This window comes from Sminthopsis crassicaudata, chromosome 5, assembly GCF_048593235.1.
Source record: "Sminthopsis crassicaudata isolate SCR6 chromosome 5, ASM4859323v1, whole genome shotgun sequence".
NCBI classification, from domain to species: domain Eukaryota; kingdom Metazoa; phylum Chordata; class Mammalia; order Dasyuromorphia; family Dasyuridae; genus Sminthopsis; species Sminthopsis crassicaudata.
Window position 1 is genome coordinate 99,205,127 of NC_133621.1, and position 27,185 is coordinate 99,232,311.

The 27,185-nt window shown below is 35.3% G+C and overlaps 1 protein-coding gene across 1 annotated transcript in view; it reads right to left on the reverse strand.

Moving 5' to 3' along the window:
- Window positions 1-22,322, reverse strand: part of PIP (prolactin induced protein) — a 38,675-nt gene extending 16,353 nt beyond the window's left edge. The window contains exon 1 of the mRNA XM_074272270.1: window positions 21,999-22,322. The gene's annotated coding sequence lies outside the window, so the exon portion shown is untranslated. The remainder of the gene's footprint in view (window positions 1-21,998) is intronic.
- Window positions 22,323-27,185: the final 4,863 nt, after the last annotated feature.

Genomic DNA, 27,185 nt, shown 5'->3' on the forward strand with positions numbered 1-27,185 from the left:
CTTCCTCTTTCAAGTCTCACCATTCTCCAATTCATCCCCCTCCCAAGCTGTCAAATTATCTTCATAAATACAGATTTTACCATGTCATTCACACATTCAAAATTCTTCAGTGTCTCCCTATAATCTACAGGATAAAATATAGGCTTCTTAGATTAGAATTTAAATCTCTCCAGAGAAGACAATTAGGTGGCAGAGTTGGATAGAGTGCTAGATCTGAAGCCAGGAAGACTCCTCTTCCTGAATTCAAATCTAGCCTCAGACACTTGCTAACTGTGTGACCCTAGGTAAGTCATTTCACCTTATTTGCCTTAATTCCTCATTTAAAATGATCTGGAAAAAAAATGACAAACCACTCTAATATCTTTGTTAAGAAAAACCCAAATGGGGTTAGAACAAAGACAGTAAGAAGGCTCCCATTCCTCCTTCCAATCTTATCTTATGCTGCTCTCTTTGGCTAAATTTATTTTTTTTTTTAGTGAAAATGGTCTATAAACCATTCACTTAGCTCAATATTCCTTCTCTTGACTTTATTCAGTTTCCCAAATAATTTCCCCTAGTTTTGCCTCTGGGAATGCTTGCTTTGTACTAAGACTCCACTCAGATGACCTGGAGTCTTCTCTGACTCTTCCATTTTTGGGGTGCTTTCTCTCTTCAATTATCCTTTGCATTATTTCTGTATACACTTTGGTTCCTGATATAATTAAGTTCCTTAATGTAGATACTCTTTCATTTTCATCTTTGTATTTCTAATGCTTAGCATATATAAAAGTTAATTAGTGCTTTTGATGTTGCTTTTGGGAGGGTGATGGGAACCCTTCATATTTTTAAATGACCATGAAAAATGAACTGATGGATTCAATCTCCTTAGCCAACTCTAGGGCGCCCTATATCTAAGGTAGCAGATTGCTATAGGATATCTATCTGTTTCGTTTTTCATTTTGTTCATTTGCCTGGAAATTGTCTTTCCAGGCTTTGGAGGACGATGAATAAATGTGGAACAGAAGGACCAAATGACTTCTACATTTTCTTATAGCTCTAAGTCTAAAATACTCTATGTCTTTTGCTTAACCCATTAATTCTAGCAATAGGTCCACATTAGTGCTCTACCATTCTGATCCCACATCCCCAAAGGACTGCACTCAGTACTCAGGACTTCTGACAGACTAACATAGCCACACATTTGCTGCTCAAACAAGACTGTTTTCCACCAAAAACTCTTGTTTTTATTTCTTTGTTCTTATAGTTTTCAGGACTATCCATTCCTGAAAGTAAGTTTTGAACAAAAAGTGTTCCTTGTTTACATAGAACTTCCCCACATCACTTTGAAATGCCCTTTACATATTTTTGGTGCCAATATCAACTATGGTTTATCTGGAGGAAGGGTTTTTTTGGCTTTCAGGTCAAGTTATTGCATAGAATCAGACAGGATGTTTCACTCCTTCCTCTCAACAATTCACTGTAATAGTATATTATTTCAGACCCATTTTTCTGTTCTTGACAAATGTCTACAGATTTCCTACTCTCTTGCCCCCCACAATGTTTCCGTTCTTCTAAGAAATCAGAGAAGCAAATCTGGGTCTTTGAACAACTGCCTCATGAAGCAACTTTAACCCTGACTTCCAGTTTATGATCCTTCTCAGTAAAAAGCCAGAGCTTCAGAAAGGGAAGGAGGACTTGGGATTTCCAGTTTCAATGCTAATTTTGTGGTGATTGTTGTCCTGGTAATTCATAGCTTGTCTCTTGGTCTCTTTACTTATGCCATGAGAAGGATGTCTACCCTATGAAATATATATATATATATGTATATACACACACACATACATACACATAACGAGTCAAAGGACTCATGTGCTATACTGCATGCCCATTTCCAAGAATGTCCTCATCCTACCCCTTAGAACTCCCTTTTCTATTATGGATTCATAAACTTGGGCAGTAACTAAATCTTGGGCTATCTCTTCCTTGATTATTAAAGGGGCAAATGAGTATAAAGAGGAATTTGTGAATAGGATAAAAATGAAGAGATGGGAGAGAGGCAGGAAAAAAATAGGGAAGTTAAAACTTTGGATTGATTTTCTCCAGAGGATCTTGAATCCTAGAAAGATTGATCTTGTTGAAAAGTATTTGGGGCAAGAGAATCCAAAGACAAAATAATTGTTTCAGAAGGGATTGTGAGTTAACTGATTATTGTATCTTAGGAGCTCAGAATGGCCTATATCAAAATCCTTCACTCTCTTCTTATGAAAGAGCATCTTTTTCTGTCGATGAGAAATTTGAGTTAAATCTATAAATGCTTATTGAAGTGGAAGATGAATTTTTCCTTTGTCTCTTTCTGTTTTACCCAAATCAGTGCATATATAAAGAGGGGGTGACTTGGGTCATGGAGGAATGAAGCCAGAGCGGCCTTCTCGCCTAATTTTTTGGTCCCAGGTCAGTGGGTCATTTGGGATGTACCTGAACATTTATTCACAAACACAAATGTACACATGCATAAATAGAGAGAAATTCCCTGTGATAAACAAAGTCTTAACATTAGTTTAGATCTCTGGGTGATAGTGGCAGTATCTCTTCAACCCTGTCTTCTGGTTTTAGGGAGACTGAGAAAGCTGGGAACAGCATACTCTCGTACTAAGTAAGGATTTCTTACAAGAATAGAAAAAGATGACAATAGTTATGTTCCCTTGAAGTTCATTTGGCAATAATACCTTCTACACTTCCTTGATTTTAGAAGTCTGCCCCCAGCTTTGTGTTTCTGTAGGAAAAGTAAACAAGGCAGCAAAAGTGTATATGATAAAGCCACAGAGGCTGGAGACATTGTTCTTCCTCATTTCTTAGATTAAAAGAGTTTTTGAGCTAAATGTGACCATGAAACCCAAGATAATCAATTTACCTATTTCCTTGCCTCCAGGAGAATTACTGCCCATGTGGACCAGGATACTAATGGAACTTGAAAGAAATGAGTTAACTCTCCATTATCCTGTAACACCAGGCAGGACTCTTATGAGTTATGGGGCACTCTGGGTCCACTTTGTCTCCTGGTAGATTGCTGTGGAACCTAGCTTTGGCCCTTTGGGCAAGATGAATATAAAAATATTTTGGTCTTTGGCAGGGAACTCCTTAAATCCTAGGGAAACACTTGCTTATTATATCTTTTATTTATTTTTACCTTTTTGGTTTGCTTTGGAAAATACTTTTACATGAGTTCATGAAATCATGGGAATATGTTTTTTAGTAAAAGGTTTGTTCATTTGAACCCTTGGGTTCTGAGTGATCCTTTGTACCCGATAAGGAGCCAAAACCAAGACAAATGCTGCTCTTTTCCCTTAGTTCCAGCTATGAGTATCCCACATTATAGAAAAGTTTCTTTTGTGATTTTTCACTTTTCAAAATTATTAGTCATACTCTCAAGCAAGAGTTTTCCTTGTCCTTTATCCTCTCCACTATCCCTTTTCTTTCTACCTTCCTAAGGTAGAATGGAAAAAAAGTAGATTTTTCCCTATACTTTGCTTTGATACTTCAATCTCCAACCCTATTATGAAATCTGACCGCTGAATCCAAACTTTTCTATCACAGTTCACTAAAAAAGGCAGGGATCTTTATTTTCAAGGGTCATTAGAGAGTAGATATATTTTTTAATAAAATAAAGAAAGCAAAAGAAATACACATTCTTTGTAGCATTTAAATTTCAAATGTAAGTGAGATCTAAATATAAAAGGTCACATCAGAAATAAATTAGAGAAACAAGGAACCATTTATCTTTTAGATCTATGGAAAGAGGGAGAGTTCATAACCAAACAAGGGATAAGTAGGATTGCAAAAGTTAAAATGGCTGATTTTGATCACATAAAATTAAAAAATTTTTACACAAATAGTACAACTAATGATGAGGGGAACTGAGAAATAATTGAGATTATTTCACTAATAACCAAAAAAAAAAGAGATAAAAATAACAAAATAATAACAGTTCACAATTTAGATTTAACATTTGTAAAATATTTGACATATATTATCTTATTTAATTTTTATAACTTAGACTTTTAAAAGGAATATATAGAATTCTACCTTCTACAATAGTGAATGGAGTATTAACAAAGAAACACTTGAATCATAAGAATAGGTACTTGGGATTCATAAGATGCAAATAAAATTTTTGTTATTAACAAGGGACCAACAATTAACTTTAAAGCTTTATATAAAGATATAAAACTTATCCATTAATAATAATCAGGTTGGGAAGTCAAACAAGCATTTTCACCTGGTCCAGATGAATTAGATTCTTAGATTTATGAAGGAACAGTTAAATGTCATTTGTGAGCCACTGTCAGTGATATTTGAAAGACCGCAGAACTCCAGAGGTACCCTCCAATGATGAAGGACAGATGCTGTTTTGATTAAAAAAGAAGGAAAGAAAGAAAAGAATCTGAAACTTAGAGTCTTGGAAAAACCAAGATCCAAATTCAGGTTTTGTTGATTCAAATAAATTACTTGTTTCACTGCATGAGAATCTGTACTCTTTGAGGGCAGGGACTACACTACTAGTTCTACATTTTTCCACTTTGAAGATTATCTTTGATAGAGATGAGAGGATAAATATTGGAACTGAATAGTTACTGTTCAGTCTTTTCAGTCATGACCAATTCTTTATGACTCCATTTGGAATTTTCTTTTCCAGCTCATTTTACAGATGAGGAAAATGAAGTAAATAGAGTTAAGTAACTCACTCAGGCTCACATAGCTAATAAGTGTCTGAGTTCAGATTTGAACTCAGGAACATGAGTCTGCTTGCTTCCACATCCAGCACGGTCCATTATGTCATAGGATTATAGAATCAGATTTAGATCTTTTTTAACTGGTCAGAAAATTTGCAGCTTCGGCTGGATTTTAAAGATCTTTTCAGATTTCAGTTTCAGACTAAGTGGCCTACTAGCTATTTCCTAAATTTGCCATTCTGTTTCCCACTTCACTTGGTGCACTCAGCTTTCATGCCTAGGCTAGCCCCTGCCTTCATGCCCAGGCTAGCTCCTGCCATCATTCCTAGGCTAGCCCTTGCCCTCATGCCTAGGCTAGCCCCTGCCTTCATGCCCAGGCTAGCTCCTGCCATCATGCCTAGGCTAGCCCCTGCCCTCATGCCTAGGCTAGCCCCTGCCTTCATGCCTAGGCTAGCCCCTGCCTTCATGCCTAGGCTAGTCCCTGCCTTCATGCCTAGGCTAGCTCAAGCCTTCATGTCTAGGCTAGCTCCAGGCTTATCTTTGTTTGTCCTGATCCTGTTCTTTTCTGAAACTTCCAATTGTTAGCACTTGGTACTTCCTAAAATCAATCATTTCTAATTACATATGTGCCTGTGGGTAGGGACTTCTGTTTTTACCTTTGAAAGACCAGGGTCTTCCACTGCAGTTTACATGCAGTGTATGTATTTAGAAAACTCCAAGCCATGTTTAACATGTATGTGACTACCTGCCATCTAGGGGAGGAGGTGGGGGGAATCAGGGGAAAAGTTAGAACAGAAGGTTTTGCAAGGGTCAATGTTGAAAAATTACCCAAGCATGTGTTTTGTCAATAAAAAAACAAACAAATTAATTAATTAATTTTAAAAACACCTAGAAAAGCAATGGCAAAAAATAAACTTTCAAGGTTTCATGTTTAAAAAAAAATGAATTGCTTGAAATTGAATTGACAGCATTAGCTACTGGGAACAGAACAAATCCACCTGCTAACAGGTGATTTTGAAGTTTTTTTGCAGCCCCTTTTCCCATAAGTTAACTCTTCTATGGGAGCAAAGGAATACTATAGAAAAAAAAAACCCCAAAACTCCAACAACTTTTTTATTTTCAAAATATTCTATTTGATTGAATGATACTCTTTCCACAGATTGAATAACAAAAGCTGAGTCCTGCATAGACTGAATATGTAATTCCTGCAGTTGACTTGTTGACACAAATTCTTAAAAGGAATGAAAGACTATTGAAAGTGAGCTATGTTACTGCTTTCTAAAGATTTTCCTAGAAATTTGCTCCCATACAACAATACAATAAAGATTGGTTTTATGTCTGTACACCAGTGCTATTTGAAATGCTAACAACCATTGCTTTTCAACGTCCCACTTTCAGGTATCATGGAGCTGCCTGAGAGACTACTTGTACACAATCCTAGCTGGGCTTCTTTGTTCCTGTGTCTATTTCCAGTAATCAGATTACCTGTCCCAGTCTTTCATTGGGGTGCTTAAATGGGCAAAAACAGAACTTGTGTGGTGTGTCAAGATTAGAAGAAAAGTAGAAAATGTGGGGAAAACTTTCATAGACAATCTCTCAGATAATGGCCTTATTTCTCAAATATATAGATAACAGAGTCAAATTTGTAAGAATATGAATCATTCCTCAAAAGCATATGACCAAGTAGTTTTCAGATGAAAAAAATCAAAGCAACCTATAGTTATATCAAAATGCTCTGAATCATAATTCATTGATTAGAGAAATGAAATCAAAATAACGAGAAATCATGTTACACCTGTAAGATTGGCTAAAATGATAGATGCCCTCCAATTGGGGAGTGGCTAAACAAATTGTGATATATATGATTGTGAGGGAATACTACTGTAATATAAGAAATAATGACTGGTTGATCTTAGAAAAACATGGAAAGATTTGGACCTGTAAAGGAAGATGCTATACACTTTCAGAGAAAAAACTCCCAAATAGAAATAGGTGTAGTATGGTGATATTTGTACATATATGTGTGTCTATATACACAAAAGTTTATGTACATGTATGCATACGTGTTTATCTAGGGTGAGGTGGAGAGGGAGAGAGGAAAAAATAAAACAAAAAGTAAACAGCAGAAAAGAAAAGAAGATTTAGAAAAAAACACAGAAAGGCTGGATAGCTTTGAAAATAATGTAAAATATTTATTGCATAGGTTTTTTTTTAAAGTAAATAGTTTGAAATGGTAATTTGTTGTTTTATATTGAATCTTCACTTTATGTTCTTTTGTGCACATGGAAATGTCTTTTTTTTTTCTTTTCCCATTATGTACTAAGTTTAAAATGAATTTTAAAAAATTTTAAAATGGGTCCATGGACTTATGTTCTGGTTAGCTTTCTGGAGGTCTCGGGACCAGCCTTGGTTTCAGCAAAATAATCACCATGAGAATAGGCAGGAATAAAGTCCAAAGTCTTTATTATCTCTTTCAGTCTGTCTCTTTCACCTGGGGCTGGGCTAGCTTTCTGGAGGACCTTCAGGTGGGTCTTGGTCTCAATGGAGAAATGCAGGAGGCAGGAGAACCACCAGGATGGTGGGAGATGGAAAGTCTCTCTTTCAGTCCTTATTGGCTCTTATATACCTTATTGTATATACCATATATATATTATATTATGTTATATTATATTATATACCTTATTGTAAGTACATCATCATAGGTGTCATTGTAGAATTGTAGAATAGGTGTTAGCTTGTAAAACTATCCTAAATTCTATAGTATATAGTATAGTATACTAAATATATAGTATATATACTAAGTATAAATACTAAGCACTATACTATAGTATACTAACTATATACTATAGTAACTATACTAAGTACATGTAAACTAGAGAATCATTAATTCCACTGAGTTAATATCTTGTTGTAAGATTAAATCAATCATACTGAACTAGAGAACATATTAATCACCATGCTAAACTAATAACTATTGTCTTATCAATTCTGTTATGGGCCATAACTTGAAACAAGGTGCTAAGTCAGTGGAATCGATAGAGACAATGTTTTTTTTTAGCATGAGCTTAACAGTTCTTTAGTTTAGTACATGTGCTTAGTACTTACTATACTACAAGATTCACACCTATGATGAGAGAGGATATAAATTCGAACAAACTCAGCCAGAAGGAGAACTACGGAAGACAGAGAAGTGGTGGCAGGCTGTCCTTTGCTTCTCCACTGAAGCCAAGATCCAAAGGCCTCCAGAAAAACTAGCCGAGCCCCAAGTGAAGGAGAAAAGATTTTGAAGGAGACAATGACTCCAGAAGTCCTTTAAAGAAACTAGCTGAGTTTCAAGTGAAGGAGATAAAACTCAGAAAGAGACAATAAAGGATTTGTACTTTAAGCCCTGGTTGCACGTGTGGTGATTACTGAATTGAAACTAAGGCTGCCTCCAGAGACCCCAAGAAAACCCCAACAAGAGATTACATTTTAGAGAGAATATTACAAATTCCATTGAATTAACACCTTGTTGTAAGAATCCTTGTTTCAAGTACATTTCTTCAGGGTTCTACGACTCACATTGCCTCACAAAAAAGGGAAAGAAAAAATGATGGGCAGGCTGATCTCAGAAAAGCTCTGAAAGACTTACATGAACTGATGCTGAGTGAAGTAAGCAGAAACTTACTGTACCAGTAACAGCAAGATTATGTGGTGATCAACTATGATAGTTTTAGCTCTTCTCAGTAATACATTGATCTAAGATGTCATTTTAGATGATATATCTATATCTGTCATCTGCATCCAGAGAGAACTATGGAGGCTGAATGTGGATTGAGGTACTATTTTCACCTTTTCTTTTTGTTTGTTTGTTTGCTTTTTCTTTCTCATGGTTTTTCTCCTTTGTTCTAATTTTTCTTTCACAACAAGTCTAACATGGAAATATGTTTAAAATGACTGTACATGTATAATGCATATCAGATTGCTTACTATCTTAGGGAGGGGAGAGGTAACAGAGGGAAGGAAAGAAAATTTAGAACTCACAATTTTACAAAAATGAATGTTGAAAATTATATGTAATTGAAAAAAATAAAATGCTATTAAAAAAAAGAAAGATGAAATGATTTAATTCATCTGGTTTCAGCATTTTTCTCATATAGGAATAGACAATAGAGATGTTTCGGTGACAAAGAAAAATAGACATAAATTTCCATGCCTGACTCAATTTGCGTGTTTCTTTCTTTTTTTTTTCTCTTTTTGAGGCTGGGGTTAAGTGACTTGCCCAGGGTCACACAGCTAGGAAGTGTTAAGTGTCTGAGACCAGATCTGAACTCGGGTCCTCCTAAATTCAAGGCTGGTGCTCTATCCACTGCACCACCTAGCTGCCCCTCTGACTCAATTTGCAAAAGGTAAAGCTTAAGGATAGATATTTACGTGTATTCCCAAGTTCTTCCTCATACAGCTTCATAGTCGTTCAGGCTTTTTGTTCTTAAGTCTATGCATGCATCCTTTTATAGATGTTGGTATATTAAACAAGATTCTGAGGGACTTGGAAAGGGAAGGGGCATATGTTTGTTTCTATTGGCCTGTTAATAGTCTGTCTATGAACACTTAGTCATACTATACATCTATGTTGTGCCATCCTCACATATTAGTGTCTGAATGAAATTTCTTTTTCTATAGTTTGCTGCTGTCTTTTCCTAGCAGTATACAGAGAGGATGATCATTTTGTGACTTTATTTTATATCTTACTACTTTATCAAAGTTATCAATTGTTTCAATCTTTAGCTGAATTTCTAAGACATTTTAAGTAAATAGTCATATCGTCTAAAATAGTAATAATTTTATTCTTTGTATTTATTCCTTCAGTTTCTTTTGTCCTATTGCAGTCCTGTAGCTCTCTGCCAGATTACCTGAGCAATGTTCCTTATAGGCGTATATAGGGATATGTGCATCCTTATGTTCCAAGTTCTAAATACATCCTATGCTCAGAATGTATTTTTGAATGTAGTCCTCTACCCAGTCATATTTGAAAATGTTCACTCTGGATGCCTCACATCTGACTAAGGAATAGTGCCAGAGAAAATTTATAACAAATTATTTATGACAGAACCCCATTTAAATAGATAGTTTTGGGAAAAAGTCAGGACATAAAATTTTTGTATGGAAAATTAACCATGTATCTAATGGGTCAGAAGTATACTGGAAAGGAAAGAGAGCTTCACAGTCAGTAGGAACAAGGTCTTTCTATAGAGCTGAAAGAATAAAAAAAAAGAAAAAAGAAAAAAATCAGTGTCCCAGGGAAAGGAGAGGGACTGTTTTATAAAAAATAATAGCCCTTAATCTAAGGAAAATACTGATTGTTGACGAAGAACCTGTGTGAATCCTGATAGCACAAACATAAATCTTAGGATAGACACACGAATGTTTTTTTTCAAAATTTGTGTATTTATTATTAAAAATATTAGCTTTTTACTTTCAAAATATATGCAGATAGTTTTCTATATTCACTCTTGAAAAACCTTGTGTTCCAAATTTTTTTCTCCCTTTCTTCGTCCTACCCATTCCCTAGACAGCAAGTAATCCAATATGTTAAACATGGCAATTCTTCTATATGTATTTCCTCAAGAAAATAAAATCAGAGGCAAAAATGAGAAAAAAAATCAAGCAAACCAAAAAGATGAAAATACTATGTTGTGATCCATAGTCAGTTCTCTTTCTGGATATAGATGGCTTTCTCCATCACAAGCCTATTGGAATTGACCTGAATCACCTCATTGTTGAAAAAATCACATCCATCAGAGTTGGTCATTACATAATCTTGTTGCTGTGTAAAATGTTCTTTTGGTTCTACTCACTTTACTTAGCATCTGTTTATGTAATTTATCTCTAGGTCTTACTGAAATCCTCCTGCTGATTGTTTTTTATAGAATAATAATATCCTATAACATTCATATGCCGTAACGTATTCAGCCATTCTCCAACTGATGGACATCCATTCATTTTCCAGTTTCTGGCCACTACAAAAAGCACTGCTACAAACATTTTTGCACATGTGGGTCTCTTTTCCTCCTTTATAATCTCTTTGGGATATAAGCCCAGTAGAAATACTGCTGGATCAAAGGGTATACATAGTTTGATAGCCAATTTGGGATTGGCATAATCCCAAATTTCTTTCCAGAATGGTTGGATCAGTTCACAACTCTACCATCATTGTATTAGCGTCCCAGTTTTCCCACATCCACATAACATTTATCATTATTTTTTCCTGTCAGCTAATCTGAGAGGGGGCACACCAAAGTTTTAAAAAGTGAGTGAGAACAAGAGTAAGTGAGAAAGTAAGTGAGAGTAAGAGAGAGAATGAGAGGAGGATATCTATTTATCTATCTATCTAATCTATCTATCTAAATATATATATATCCTCTCTATATCTATATCTATCTATCTATCTATCTATCTATCTATCTATCTATCTATCTATCCTACTCTTCTTCTATGGTCATATGTGACATTAATATTTTATTACCCAGGAATATGGGGAAAAGACCTGCATAGCAGGATGCAAGGAGATTATCCTCTGTTCAACCCTAAGCTATGTTTTCTTGTTCTTCTGATTAGTTACAATGAGAAGCCTGGGCAACATGTCTTTGAACTGTCTCTGAGGTTAATGCCTTTAGAAGGCTGGCTTTTGATCATTCCTTGCACTTTTCCCTTTTTCTGGTCCCCTCTTTTATTTTTATGATCATAGGCCTTTCCTCAGGAATTAGTGCCTATTTAAGAAAGACAGAAAAAACAAAGCTCAGGACTTCTATCCAAAGACAATCAGTCCCATAAGAATCCATATTTCTTAAATTAGTGGACTCTTTTTAGCTTATTCTTTTATCTCTGACCTTTATAGAGGATGTAATTGCAAAAGAGTTCCCTTAATTCTTTCTCCCAGCCTTTATATGGATATCTTCATAGCTTTGGATGGGAAGAGAGTTGGAAATTTTGGTGTTTAATCTGTAACTGTGGTGTCTTTAGTATTTGAATGAGATAGAAGCCCGAAGAGGGAGATTTAGAACTGCCACACATTTTGGTGGGGCAAGTCAAATACTTGGTAAAGACATCTAGAACACAGCTCACTTTTTCATAGCAATTTAAAGTTAACACTTTGGAGACTATATTTCCCACTGAAATTTATCCTCACATCTCGGTGAGATAGGTAGGGCAAGTTTTAATCCATTTTATGGGTAGCTATACTGAAGCTTACAAAAGGTATATATTTAAACAAGGCGACATAATCAATGATTGACAGAATCTGGACTTGAACCTAGGACCTCAATGCCAAATTTTTCTCTTTCCTGTGTTCATAGGAATATGCACTACAAATAACTTTCAAGCATAATGAGACATATTATAAGGAACAGATAAGCCTGCTTAGGGCACAGGGAGAATGAAACTTCAAAATGTTTGAAAAACGAGAAGAGCTCAGTATGTTGTATGAAGATGGCAGATTCAATCATCCAAGATCAGAAAAATGATGAAAAATAGGTCCAACTGAATCATAGGTGTAGAATTGGAAAAGTCCACAGAGATCAAGGATTCCAACTGCTTCATTTTATATTTGAAAAAATGAATCCAAGAGAATTGAAGGGAAATGCCAGAGATCCCACAGTGAAGAAATGACAGGAAGAGGTTTAGAATCCAGGAACTCTGAAATCTAGCCTTTTCCACCACAGAACCTTGTCAGAGGCTAACAAAGGGAAGGCAGGATTGAATGGAGGGATAATTATAATGTATAAATGATAAATTATAATTATAATGTCTAATAACCTGTCAGAAGCTGGTAAATGAAAACAAACTGGACAGAAGAGTCCAAGAGAGAAGGATAGAATATCCTTGTACCCAAAGCTTGAACTTAGAAGAAGAAACGTCTTTTCTCCCTGAAAGTGATAGATTTGAGTTAGGGGCTTTGAAGAGAGAAGAGGAAGTGTTTAGACAATGGATCTTTTTTCAGTGATAACATCCCTACACAAATTAGGATTTTTCTTCATTATTTCAGGGAAGGCAAGTCTAACCAAGACTTACAAAGTCAGACTGGGCTGGTTAGAAATCTCCTTTAGAGAACCATCCTTAACTCAGACTGACAAAGCAGAAGCCGCTTTTATTTTAAGATGGTGGTGTAAGAGATTTTAAAGTAATCTAATTTTCCTCAAACTACCAATAGCAACAACAACGATAATTTAAAATGATTTTAAGCACTCATGCCCCAAAGTAAAAACGAAACAAATCTTTACTACTTATTATAAGTGGATGTTCAAATGTAAGCTTATTTTCCATTCAATACAAATTGTTTTTGCTACCACTTTATGGTTCTCAATGATGTTCTTATTATCAGAAATCAAGATGTCCTTGGTCTACCTTCTAATACAGGCCTGGCACATAGAAAACACTTGTTGAATAAATTAATTCACAGTTACAAGACCATTGTTAGATGGTAAAAAGTTCTCTCCCTATCTCCTACACCTTTGAAAAAAAAGCATGGACATTTTAGTGGACAGAAATTTTAATATTTAAGTCATATTGAATATTAATATGTAAGCAATGTCATACAGCAGCTCTCCTTCAGGGGAAAAAAAGTGAATACAATCTTTTTCTACAAGCTTAATAAGAAGTAATAGGGTAGCTAAGTAGTTAAGGTGTTATAATGTCAAACATGGACTTCTGGGCACTTTCAAGGACGTTAGGGGTTTTTATCACATCTAATTTATTTCATTCTTTAGGCCTATGTGACTCCTTTTAATTAATAATACTAGTTTATGCTTTTCAACCTTTATTAGAGTTTGATTCACAAAGAGAATGGAATTAAAGAGGGAAAGCCATTTTCCTAAGATACCTGGACAGAACTTGGAAGAGAGGGGAAAGAGAAGGAAGCTGGATTAATGTGTCTGCAGGTTTAAAAAATGTTGTAGTCACATTAACAGGCGGGTGAAACTTAGAGGGAAAAAAATTGGAGGGTCTATCCTGGACACTACTACTCAAAGGGGAAGAAATGTACTGATAGATAATTCCTCAGCATGGCCACCAGGTGGCAGTATCAGCCCAGACCAGATTATCATCTTTTCTGTTTTCTGACAATAGCACAGAATTTGAATTAGATATACCTTTCTAACAACACTGTGAGCTGGGTAGTGAAAATATTATCCCCTCCATTTTACAGGTGTGGCTGCTAAGGCACAGATAAAGTATGAGACTTGTAGTTATTAAATATTTGAGATCATATCCAAACTCAGACCCTCTACAGTAGAGCCAGGATTCTTTTTATTGGGCACCACATTGAATGTGGCCGGTGACCAAGACAGATAATAACTCTGAGTAAATGCCTTATGATCAACCATACTGAGGCTAAGTTGCTATGTGTTTGTTTATTAAAATCTGGTTTCTACATTAATAATGTAGCTAATGTACCAAGTTGCCCATTTCCACTCCTTTTTAAGAAGTTTTCATAGAGAAGCGTTGTAGAAAAGCTGTCAAAAGACCCATGTTCCATTCTTAACCTTGACATCCATGTGACTATAGAAAATTCTCCAAACCTTAGTTTTCTCATCTGAAAAAGATAATAATGTCAATGATAACTTCAAGGGGATATTATGCAAACGGGGAGGGAACGGATTTCACTGATGGCTCCCTAAGTCCCAGAAGAAGAAATTCTCTGCCAGTGCAGGTCAGCCCCTTCTAGTCTTGTAAAATTGCTAGGGATAAGCATCTTAATGTTAAATGATTTGACCAAAGTCATAAAACCAGTTATTGTGAAAGATAAGACATTATCTATCTAACTCTCTAAAAAGGGTATCACTTCATCTTTCATGGATGCTGTGTACTTTTTAAACCTTAAAGCACTTTATAATTTTTAATAGAGGAAGAATTATGACTAATTACAAGTTGTGGTCTATTGAAGCTAACCTAGCATGACAGGTCATAAATTCATGTTTACCCCTATTCCCCAGTCCTTCTAGATGGAACAGAAGCTTCTCAGAATAGCTAACACTTCAGATGCCAGATTGTAGGTCAAATGTTTTCATCTGGTGCTTGATCCTTCAGTTGTTAGACTTGATGTCTAACTTATCTATCCAGAGAGAATTAGAATATAAGTGGGGCTACTATGTAGGGTCCATAAGAAATTTAAATTTCCTCTAGGCACAAATAAAGGTCAAATGGTTTAAATCCAAAATTCCAAGCCACACGTGGGATATGTAGACTTTTAATTGGAGATGATGCAGAGGGGAGTACCCAGTAAAACTTAGAAAGGAAGATCAGTTAATTCCAGAATGAACTAAGTAAGTAACCACTATTGGAGGCTCAAAATGCCAGTTAGTTGGGTTTTTATTGGAGGGGGGGAAAGAGGGTGATGATAGAAAGAAGGAATGGGTTGGGGATATATGTCAAGAGAGAATAATTATTAAAGAGTAAACCTTTCCTTTGGTACTTGTTATTGTTAATATCTATGTTTCTATGGGTGAATACAGGTCAACTGATCATTGTACAAGATTTATAGAAATCAATAATCTGGAAGACCCCAATATCTAAGATGCATATTTTAAGGGTCACTAGTTAATATAGACTTCAGAATCAGGATATAAAGACAAAGGTTCCCATTTAGGTTTCTGTTGAGTGCTTAGCACTTTTTTTTGAGAATCCCTACAGCAATCCTACTGACAAAAAACTCTACACATTGTGATAATATATGTTTAACACTTTTAGAAATTAGTTCTAAACTGTTACCTAAGCTAACATAAAGAAATGAGCTGTGAAAACTTGTTGTTCAGTTGTTTTCTAGTCATGACTCTTTGTGACTCCATTTATGATTCCTTGGCAAAGATAACTGCAGATATTTTCTTCTTCAAATCATTTTATAGAGAAGGAAACTGAGACAAAAAAGGATTATGTACTTGTCCAGGTTTACACAATTAGTAGGTATTTGAGGTCAGATTTTGAACTCAGAAAAATGAAGCTTCCTGGCTCCACACTGTATCTACTCTATCCAGTGTACTCCCCAGCTTTTAAATAACAAAAATTTATACTAATGACCTTAGATCATAATTACAATTTAATTTTCTATCAGTATATTAAATATTAAAATCAAATGAATTGTTATTAATCTATTAATCAATTATTAAATTAAATATCAAATATTAAATATATATGTATATTTAGTGATAGAAAATTAATTTGTATATATATTTAGTGATAGAAAATAAATTAAATTGTGTATATATATATATTAATACATACACACACTCACTCAACAGGTATTAATTAAGCTCATATCATGTGCAAGGTACTGTGCAAAGTGTTGGGCTTTCAAATTTATTTATTTTTCTTACCTTTTTTCTGAGTTAGGACTTGAAACATCACCAGTATAAGGAACTCCTAGTGTAAAAATCCCTCTAACAATGCAACTTTTTAGCTATTGCTTACAGTCTGAAATGTCTGGGGGTATTGGGAAGTTGGCCACTAAAATGTGTCAGTAAAGTGTGAGTAAAATTCAGATCCCCCTGACTCCAAGTGTAATTGTCTATTCACTATGGGAATGCCTCCTAATAGAAGTGTAATTATTAATTGCAAGTTCTAAGACTTTGTGTTAAATGTGGAGAAACAAAGATAAAAATGAAAAACAGCTCCTGATTCCAGTAGATTACAATTTAATGAAGAATGACACCAAAACAGTTAAATAAAAAGCAAGAAACTAGTTTGACTGAAACCCAGAGAAAGGGAAGGAGAATGATGTGAGATAAATCTATCAGAGAGATTAGAGTCTGATAACATATAACCTTAAAAGACAAGCTAAGAAGTTTGTATTTTGTCCAACCGATCATAGAGAGTTAATGAAAATACTTGAGAGGAGAATAAGATGGTAAATCAGTCTACAAGCATTTATTTAGCACATACTATGTGCTAGGAATATGAGATACAAAACCAAAATAAAATTGTTCTTGACTTTCAGAAACACAATTCCAGACTGGAAAGGTAAGAATACTTAAGAGTCAGAGATGATTAGAAAGTGTATTTGAGGTAAGGGGAGTATATTTTTAAACATGGGGCCAGCCTATGAAAAGGCATGGAGGATGACTTGGAAAGAGGGAGAGACTGGAATCTGGAAGACCACGTAGGAGGGCTCTTCTCTACCACGGGTACTGTAATAGACCAAGTGAGAGATGATGAGGTTTTGGATTAGAGTGGTGGCAGCTGTGAGAAGGAAGAAAAGAAGATGGATTAAGAGATTTGTGGAAATAGAACCAACCAGACTCCTAAGATTCTGGTAAACTGAATAATTTTACTCCATGATTCCTGGCTCTTTGCAGAATTTTGCACTAGTATCTATAAAAGAATAAAGGATGGTTTGAATGTAGTAAACACTGAGTCTCTGGATAATGAAAAAAGTCAGAACCAGGTAAATTTAGGCAAATAATTTTAAATCATGTTCTGAAATTATATGACAAGGTTGAAAAAGGAGGAATGAGAAAATGAGGAGGTATATTCAGAATAGGAGGAATGAGTGAAAAAAGATTTGCAAGTAGAATGAACAAATCATTTTGGGATGATAAGAAGATTAACAAGAGCTTATGGGACATGGGACATGAAGACAAGACATATGGGGCTGGGAAGAGTAAGTTTGGAATGCAAAGGATTGGGGTAGTAAGTTCCATTGATATAGGGGCTTGAATGATAGGATAAGAAATTTGGATTTAAGGTGAGAAATATAGTGTAATTCTCAGGCTTTTGCTTTGGAGGGGTCATAGGTACTGAGCAGAGAACCTGTTCTGAAATCCGAACCATGGCCCATCTATGAGTCAAGAATGCTAGCTCTGTATTCCATTGGGGATAGATCAGGTAGGGAGAGGGCAAAAGTTTGAATGGAACTGGGGGAAGAGTGATTATTTTAGGAGAAAGAGCTGAATAAAGTTATGTTAAATCTCAGAAGGATATAATTACTTTCCACTAATTTCTTTAGTATCTTACCAACTTTACAAGGTAAAGGAATAATTGGGCCCTTGAGAGACAGAACAGAGAAACTACATGGAGGCTAAGAAAATGATGATCCAAATCTCCAACTTTTCAACTCCTGCTTCTTCCTTATATCTTGAATTCACTCTTGTATATCAATTATCTAACTGTGCGTTTCTGTGGGGCTCAGGCTGAATTGGGACAGGGGTATCTGACTTGCAAGTATCTCCTTCCATTTATCCTGTATCTCCTTGTTCTCCTTGAAATAAAATGTGTTTAAGAAAAGAGGATATACTATATCTCTTGAAAGATAAAGTTGAAACTAGTAGAGCAGTTGAAAGTATGAGGATGCTCTATTTGCAGTCAGATGACTGGGGGTTAAATCCAAGCTCTCCTATGTACTAGTTTGGTAAACTCATTCAGCTTTTGGGTTTCATCTGTAAAAGGGGATAGCAGGTAAATTAGATGACTCTTAAGATCTTTTCCTATTTTTGGATCCAACCTGACTTCTGGCTAGATCTACCTAATTCTAACTATGGCTAATTGTGACCTCTAGTCAAAGTTCTTTGCCACCATAATATTTAAAAAACAAAAACCAAGTATCTGGGCAAGAGTTCATTTTTTTTTTTTTGCTGTCACAAATAGTACTAATATGAATATTTTTATGTAGTCTAGTTGTGCCATTCCTAGGCCAAGTAGTATCAATAACATAGTGACTTTTCATCCATTGTTTCAAATTCTATTATATAATGGATAGATCGTTTTATAGCTCCAGCAACAGTATATAATTTACTTAAACTTACATAGATTCTGTAGCATAATAGTTACATAATAGAAGAGCATATTCATATGTTTAAGAAATGTAGAAGGCTAGTATTATGGTAGCCATGGGCATGCAATTGATTAAGGAATTACTGAACAAAATGTGATATATAAATGTAGTATAATATTAGCAAGGGCAGCTAGGTGTTGGAGTTAGGAAGACTAATCTTTCTGAGTTCAAATCTGGCTTTAGACCTTTACTAGTTATGTCATCCTTGGCAAGTCACTTAACCTTGTTTGCCTCAGTTTCCTTATCTGTAAAATGAGCTGAGAAAGAAATAGCAAACCAGTCCAGCATCTTTGTCAAGAAAATCTCAAATGGGGTTACAAAGAGAAAGACATGACAAATAACTCAACAACAAGAAATGATATTGCTGTACTTTAGGAAATAATCAATTGAAAAGTTTAGAGAAACAAGAGAACATTTATATGAATTGATACAGAATGAAGAAAGCAGAATCAAGGGGAAATAAGACATATAGACTATGATAAATTAAACTAAATTAGATAAATTAACTAAAATTAATTGCAGTGATTAATATCTTAGAGAAACAAAGATGTCACAGTTCTTTTATTGGTAGAGGTAAGGGACTGTATACAGAATGTAATTTACATTGTCATATTTGGTCACTTTTTTGTTGATATTGCTAGGGAGAAAGTTTCAAATTCTAGTTTCCCTATTTCTTTCTCTTTAGGTTACTGCCATAGTATCATCCTTCATCTTCTTTTCAGTTTATTGGCTATCAACCTTATTCAATTTCTCATCACTTCTCAAAATGAGAGGTAATAAGCTCATGTTTAGTCTATTAAAATAGTTTCCTAATTGACATCTTTATTTTTAATCTCTCACCTCTCAAATCCACCCTTTACTTTGCTTCCAAATTAAACTTTCTAAGATATGAATTTTACCTTCATCAATAATCTCTTATGGATTGCTCGTAACTCTAAGATTAGATGCAAAAGAGGGCATTTGATATCGTCCATAGTTTGATTCCTTCCTTTTCTAACAATGAGCTGTTCTATAAACTCAACTTACTATCTCCCAACTCTGCATCTTCTATAGACTTTCCTCCATTCCTGTAATATGTTTCTTCCTCACATCTACTTCTTTTAAGCCACAAATAAGGTATTTTTTCCTCCTTGAAACCTTTTGTGATCCTCACCAACTCTGAGAACTCTCTTGTTCCCGAAATCCTGAAATGATTTGTGCTTGTTTTGTAGGCTCTAAGTAGAATTCAGTCCAATGACCTCTCTCTGTGTCTCTGTCTCTGTCTCTCTGTCTTCCTCTATTTCTCTATTTGTCTCTCTCCATCTGTCTGTTTGTCTCTCTCTCTCTCTCTCTCTCTCTCTCTCTCTCTCTCTCTCTCTCTCTCTCTCTCTCTCTCTCTCTCTCTCTCATCTATACCTCTCTCTTTCTGTCTTTGTCTCTCCTCAACTCCAACATCAGCATGATGATCAAGTACATAGGATGAACACTGACTAAATATAAAATTGAATTGAGTTAAAATGTGCCAATTGCTTCTTTTTCAAGCTTTCCTGATTCTGAGATGAACAGTTAATGTCCTCAGTTTCTCCATTATCTTGTAAATCTGACTTGCTCCAAGATATAATACAGAATAGCCATAACTACCACATGCCTTTAAGACTTAACATATTGAATCATTATTTCAACTTTATATATTTGTCTTCAATTGTCCTTCAATTTTCTCTCATGCCCTGTTGATTCTCTGGTTTCTGGAGATAAAGCCCTCAATTTTCAAATCACTGGCTTATTCTTTCTCCATCTCTCTCCCCACACACATATTAGGAAACTTAGGAAAAGTGAATTTGACTTATTTTCACTAACTATAAATGAATAAGCTGAAATATTTTCAGGAGACTTTTCTCAAATTCAACAAATATTAATTACATTCCATCAACATATAGAATACTGGAATAAGAACTAGGAAATTTGTAGGATTTATATACGATAAGATCTCTCCACAGAACTTACCATCTAAACATTACAATATAAAAATATAATAATAACATAGAAATGAATGAAAAAAGGTAAAAGAAAAGTACTAAAATGGTGATTTGTACAGTTTGCCTAAAGCACAAGTTATGTGAGGGGAAGTAATATAAGATGTGATTCATCTTTTATTTTCAAAAAGGATTAATGACATAATGGGATGATGTTTTGACTTGCTTGTGAATTGGATTCAAGTGAGGCAGAGTTGCACAAAGTTGTCAGCCTGACTCTCTCTTCCAGAGTCTTCCAGTGGCAAGACAAAAGTCAGGATGATTGGTGATGGGCCAGAATATAGTGGGTGACCTTGCCAACTTCTATGTCTGACCATGTTCTAAGTGTTCCACAGTGCTTGCTTCAGCCATCTTTAGGGCTAATGGAAGAAAGTATTCTCTTCTGCTCATTGTGCTGGGTGGGCAATGTCTTCACATGCTTGGGGTATACATCTCCTAACTTATCTCCAAACTAATTTAGCTTATCTGCCAAGACTTTTTTTAACCAGAGTTTTCTGTTGTGCAAGCTACAGTTTCTTGGATCACAGGATGATAAAAGGTAGGAAGGGAAGATTAGTGAGGGGGATCTTGAATGTCAGTTTAGGAAGCTGAGCTATAAGGAAGAGAGAGTCACTGAAGGTTCTTGAGCAGAAGAGAATATAGTCAGTTTTAAACATAAAAATATTAATTGGATAGAAGTTTAAAGGGCAGATAAAGGGGAAAACATCCACTGTATTCTTATTTTAATATTAAGTGATTATTCTAATAATTCAAGAAAGTAGACAGGGTAAGAAAAAAAATCAAAACCACAAGATGCTATTAGTAGTATTTTGGAGCTAGAACTGACAAGGCTCATTTAAAAATTTTAAATTATATTTATTTTTCCAATTAACAATCTTATTTTCTTTCCTTCCTACTCTTTCCATTTGAATTTTAAAAAGTCTTTATAACAAATATTCATAGTAAAGCAAAACAAATCCTAAGTTGACCAGATATAAAAATGTATGTCTTATTCTATATTTTTAATCCATCACCTCTCTGGTAGAAAATGGGCACTGTGCTTTACTTTCCTTTCTCTGGAATTGTATCATGTCATGGCATTTATCCAAATTATAAAGATTTTAGAAGTAGTTTTTTTTAAATTAAAAAACCATTAATGTTTTAGATATTTGAGTGGAGAGAGGGAAGAAGCCTAAATAACATTGCTAAGTATTTACCATAGTAGTCTGAGTGAATGGGGAATATCATAGATGAGATAGTAAAGTCACAAGAGTCAGTAGTTGTGTGAGAAAAAAGCCAGATTCCCTGACTTCCAGCCTCTGGTGAATTTGCCTAGGAGATATTTCCCCCTTCCCACTTTTCCCTCTAGGGAACTTACCTTTGTGGGGACCAAAGCCCTATCCTTCTTTGCTATTGCATATAAATAAGACAATTGATTTAATTTGCCCAGCCCTCTCCTCTCAGGGAGTTGGAAGCATGGAGTCATTTTCTCTTACTTACCTATACTCCTGAAATATCTATGTCCAGAGCTGCTATATTCCACTCTCCAAGAATACCAAGCACAGAGGCTGTTAGGGCAGCCAGAAAGGACTCAGCTCCAGGAAATTTTTGCCTTGAGAGAGACAAGAGAGTATAGCAAACAGGCAGGCAGGCACTCCTGATGCTTCCTTTCAAGGTTCATAGCTTCTTTTCAAGGTCCAGGGTCTGACACAGCTCTTCTCTGGAACTCCCCTTCTCAGAGTTAGGGATAGTACTTGAGGAATGACTGTGTCCCCAGATGGTCACTGCTTCCTGGGAATGACTATCATGCTTTTATTGCTGGCAGAAATGTCATTCAGTTGTCAGAGATGAGAAGAGATGGAGGCTTCTAGCTGACCCAGGTGAGTGGTTCATGTAGCTGCTATCTTTAAGAGTCCTGATCAGCAAGTCAGAATAGAAAAGTCAATGAAGAAAAGATGGCCTATAATAGCCTTAATCTTCTGCAGGTTTCTATCTTTGCTCAATCTGGGTTTCTAGTAGAAATGAGAAATGAACGGGAGAGAGGGAGAGAAAGGGACACAGAAAAGGAGAAGGAGAAAGGAGAAATTGTGGAAATAGAGAAAGTGAGTGTGTGTGAGTGTGTGTGTGTGTGTGTGTGTGTGTGTGAGTGTGTGATGGAGAGAAAACAGAGAGAGACTGAGAACTGACAGAGCAGACAGTGATACATGAACAGAGAACAGCGACACAAAGAGGGAGAATTTTATTAAACTTCATACTCGGTGTTAAAGTACTGTGCTAAGCACTACTAAACTATAAGATACAGTGTCCCTCCTTCCTTTGATCTTTGGAGCTAAGTCCTGTCTGCCAGGTGCTGAAGTCTTCAGTCAAACAGAGAAGGCAGAAGCTGGGCTTGCCATGGTAGAATAGCTGTATGAATCGGTTCCCCTGCCTCCCTTATAGAGGTAAAAAAGAGGTAATTTGAAGAAATTTGAAGAAAAGCAGCAAGTAAATTTGAAGAAAAGGAGGATAAATCTGACTATTTGTGAGATCTATATTTTTACATCTTGCTCAAGCTATCCTCATTATCCTAAACTATCTATGTTCATAGGGGTCTCAAAAGCCATGTAGTCTAATTTGAATTTAATAGGGATTCTTCTCAATAAGGAATCTGACAAGTAATCACCTATATTCAGTTTGAAGGAAACTACCATGGCAGTTAATTCAAGTTTTGTTTTGCTCTAATTATTAGGACTTATTCCCTATTCCTTGCTGCAGTTCAGTCATTTTTCAGTTGTGTTTAACTCTTTGTGACTCTATTTGGGATTTTTTTGGAGGAGATACTGGAGTCATTTGAGACTTCCTTCTCCAGTTCATTTTGCAAGTGAGCAAACTGAGGCTGAAGGTTAAGTGACTTGCCCAAGAGCACACTCTTAGTATCTCAGATCATATTTGAACTTTGGAGGATGAGTCTTTCTGAATCTCTGTCAAATGCTCTATCCACTGTATCACCTAGCTCTCCCCCTCCTGACCTCAATAGAGAACAGCTTTTCCCAATGTGGAGCACCAGCTCTTATATCTAGCCAAAAATCAGTCTCACTGAAAATCCCATCAATTGAGTCCCCCTTTGCCCTCTAGGGTCAAGTAAAATGAGTCCTATCTCTCTTCCATATGAGTCTCTATCTCTCTTCAAATACTTAAAACAATTACAATATCTCTCCTACATTATTTCTCCTCTAGGATATATATCAGCCCATCAGAAAACATATATTAAGTGCTAATTGTGTTCCATGATCTGTATTAAGTACTGGAAATACAAAGAAAGTCCCATTTCTCAAGGGACTCAAAGTTTAATGCACAGTTTAACATGCAAATAAGTTATATACAGTAGAAACTGGAAATATTCAATAGGAAGAATGAAGGGAGGTTGGGAAAGGCTTCCTGTAAAAGAGAGGATTTTAGGTTGGATTTGAAGCAAGACAGGATGGTGAACAGATGGATTTGAGGAAGGAGAATATTCTAGGCATGGCAGACAGCCCAGAAAAATGCCAAAGTGGGGAGATGTAATGTCTTTTTTGAAGAAAAGCAAATATTACTGGTATTTTATCTATTCTCTATCTGGAATGATATTGAGGCACTTCCTCAGCCTGGATGCCTTCCTTTGAACCATTTTAGTTTATTAATGTCTCATCTAAAATACGTTGCCCAAAATGAACATGATATTCCAGAAGTTGAATGACTAAGACCCAGTGGAACTATCTGTTCTTTAATATGCATATTATGACCACTTTTTTGGTGGGGCTTCTTTTTTAAAGTATGGGCTGGACTCAGTGACTGCTGGAGGTCCTTCCAATACTAGAAAGAAAGACTTTATCCTAATCAAAAATTCACTGAGATTTAACTGAATGGGAAATCTAGATTATGAAGAATTTGGAAACTTGTATAAGAGTTTTGATTTTGTCTCTATTTTACAGATGAAGAAACTAAGACAGAAGTTAGGGTTATTTTTTATACTTTTGAAAGGTGGAAGAAGCTTCAGAAGTCATTTAGTCTAAGTCCTTATTTTTTTAGATAAAGAAACCAAGACCTATCCTGGTTACCTATGGTCACATTGGCAGTAAATGAGGAAACAGGGATTCAGAATGTGACTTTCTGATAGCAGATTCAGTAGTCTTTCCATTCATCCTCCCCAGAGAGCCCGCTGATAGAAATGGAACATGGGAATGATTGACATAAAGAAGCTTGGGCATTCTCCAATTTTTGTGTGTGCCATTGATCTCTTTGACAGTCTGATAAGACCTATGGACCCCTTTTCAGAATAATGATTTAAATAATTAAAGGAAATGCTGAATTTCAGCTTGAGATGAGAGAAAATAAAACTGTAAGTATTTTTCCAAACAAGTTCAGAGACCCTGTGAAATCTATTCATAGACTTCTTGAACCTTAAGGGTCATAAGTCATGGTTTTGTGTCATGGGATTTTTGACAGGCTGCTGAAGGTTTTGAAACCTTTTTCAGAATAATAATTTAAAATGCATAAGATAAAGAACTAAAAATGAAACCAATTATATTAAAATTGTTTTTTTATTAAAATATATTACTAAAAAAAAAGACAACACCATGTTCATGGATTATAGGTTAAGAGCCACAAGTTCTGCAAGACTTTTAAATACAGTAGGATGTGATAGTACCTTGAAATATCTGTCAGTTCTTAAAAGTATATTATTTTTATCTATATCTATATATATCTATATATCTATCTATATCTATCTATCTATCTATCTATCTATCTATCTATCTATCTATCTATCTATCTATAGTAGGAAGCTAATTGCTGCAATGGATAAAACACTGGACCTGGAGTCAAGAATACATGAATTTGAATTTAATACTTATTAGCTGTGTAAACTTGGGCAAATCACCTATCTTCTGTCTTAATTTCTTCATCTGTAAAATGGGGATTAAAATATACTTACTTTCCAGGGGCATTGGGAGGACAAAAGAAGGTAACATTCATAAAGAGTACCTTCCTACTCCTTAACCTTTCTATTATCTCCAGGCTCAAATATATCCTTTTCTATTTGGCATTTGCTTATTATCTTTTATCTTAAATAAGCCTAAGAGGAATTTGGGATTTCATACCCTTCATTTTACAGATTTTTAGAAATGGAGCTTCAGAGAAGTGACATTCTTTGCCTGAGATCACTTGAGTGGTAAGTAGCCAAGGTAATGATCTAGTCCAGTTCCCAGGAATTTTAGTGACCGGAAATTTTATGCTCTTAGATTAGCTTTGATGTTGGGAAGGCATAGCTGGAGATCATCCCATAAACTTGCACAGAGTTGAAGTTACCGGGACTCATGAAAGGTCTTGGACAAGGATAGAAAGCCATTGTTCATTCGATATGCATTCATGCATCCAGCAGTAGTTATATCAAATGCTCTGTATTAAATAAAATTGAAATACAAAGTTTATGTCTTCAAGGAGCTTACTATTACAATAGGAGTTTAGGGACTACTAATACAATTATTTTTATTTTATAGATAAACTGAGGATAAGAAAGGTTAGCTGACTTGCTTATGAAGCCATGAAGCTTCTTAAGTGATAAATGTTATGAATACAACTAACCAGTTCCTCTGACTTTGTCAATTCAATGCATTTCAAATGAGTTTTGCTACATGTAATCTTGGATCAATTGCTTAAATTTTTTTCTAAGTTTCTTCATGTATAGAATGAAGCAGTTGAGACTCTCATCTTTTTTAAAATTTTTTTATTTTATTAATTTTATAATTATAACATTTTTTTACAGTACATATGCATAAGTAATTTTTTTTTACAACATTATCCTTGTACTCCCTTCTGTTCCGAATTTTTCCCCTCCTTCCCTCCACCCTCTCCCCTAGATGGCAGGCATTCCCATACATATTAAATATCTTATAGTATATCCTAGGTACAATATATATACGTGCAGAAACGAATTTTGTTGTTGTTGTTGCAAAGGAAGAATTGGATTCGTAAGGTAAAAATAATCTGGGAAGAAAAACAAAGAATGTTAACAGTTTACACTCATTTCCCAGTGTTCCTTCTCTGGGTCTAGCTGATTCTGTCCATCATTGATCAATTGGAATTGGATTAGCTCTTCTCTATGTTGAAGATAGCCACTTCCATCAGAATACATCCTCATACAGTATCATTGTTGAAGTGTATAATGATCTCCTGGTTCTGCTCGTTTCACTCAGCATCAGCATCAGTTGATGTAAGAGACCATCATCTTTAACTATGATATAGGGCAAAAGTTTACCATAGCATTCATTGTAATTTATCAAATTTATAAGTGCTTACTGTGTTCAGAAAACAACTTTTGGGAATCGAGGAGCTGAAAAATTTAGCTAATTTACTAATTTTATAAAATTAAATATGGAAAAGGCATTAAAAAGAAGTAGAACAATGTTTTCTGGGATTCAAAAGAGGATCTAATGAGGAGGAACCAGGGAAAGCTTCCTAGAAGAAGCAATATTTGATTAGGCTTTAAAGGGTAGTAGGAATTTGATAGGCAATCTGAGGAGGGAGGACATTCAAGAAGAGGATACAATGTGAGCAAAAGCTTGATGGCTGTTTGTATAAAGTAGAAAAATTTTTCAGGGGATAGGGAGGCCTATGAAGATAAGAACTGAAATGAAGTAATTTTTTATAGATGCTATACTGCCTTTGTTT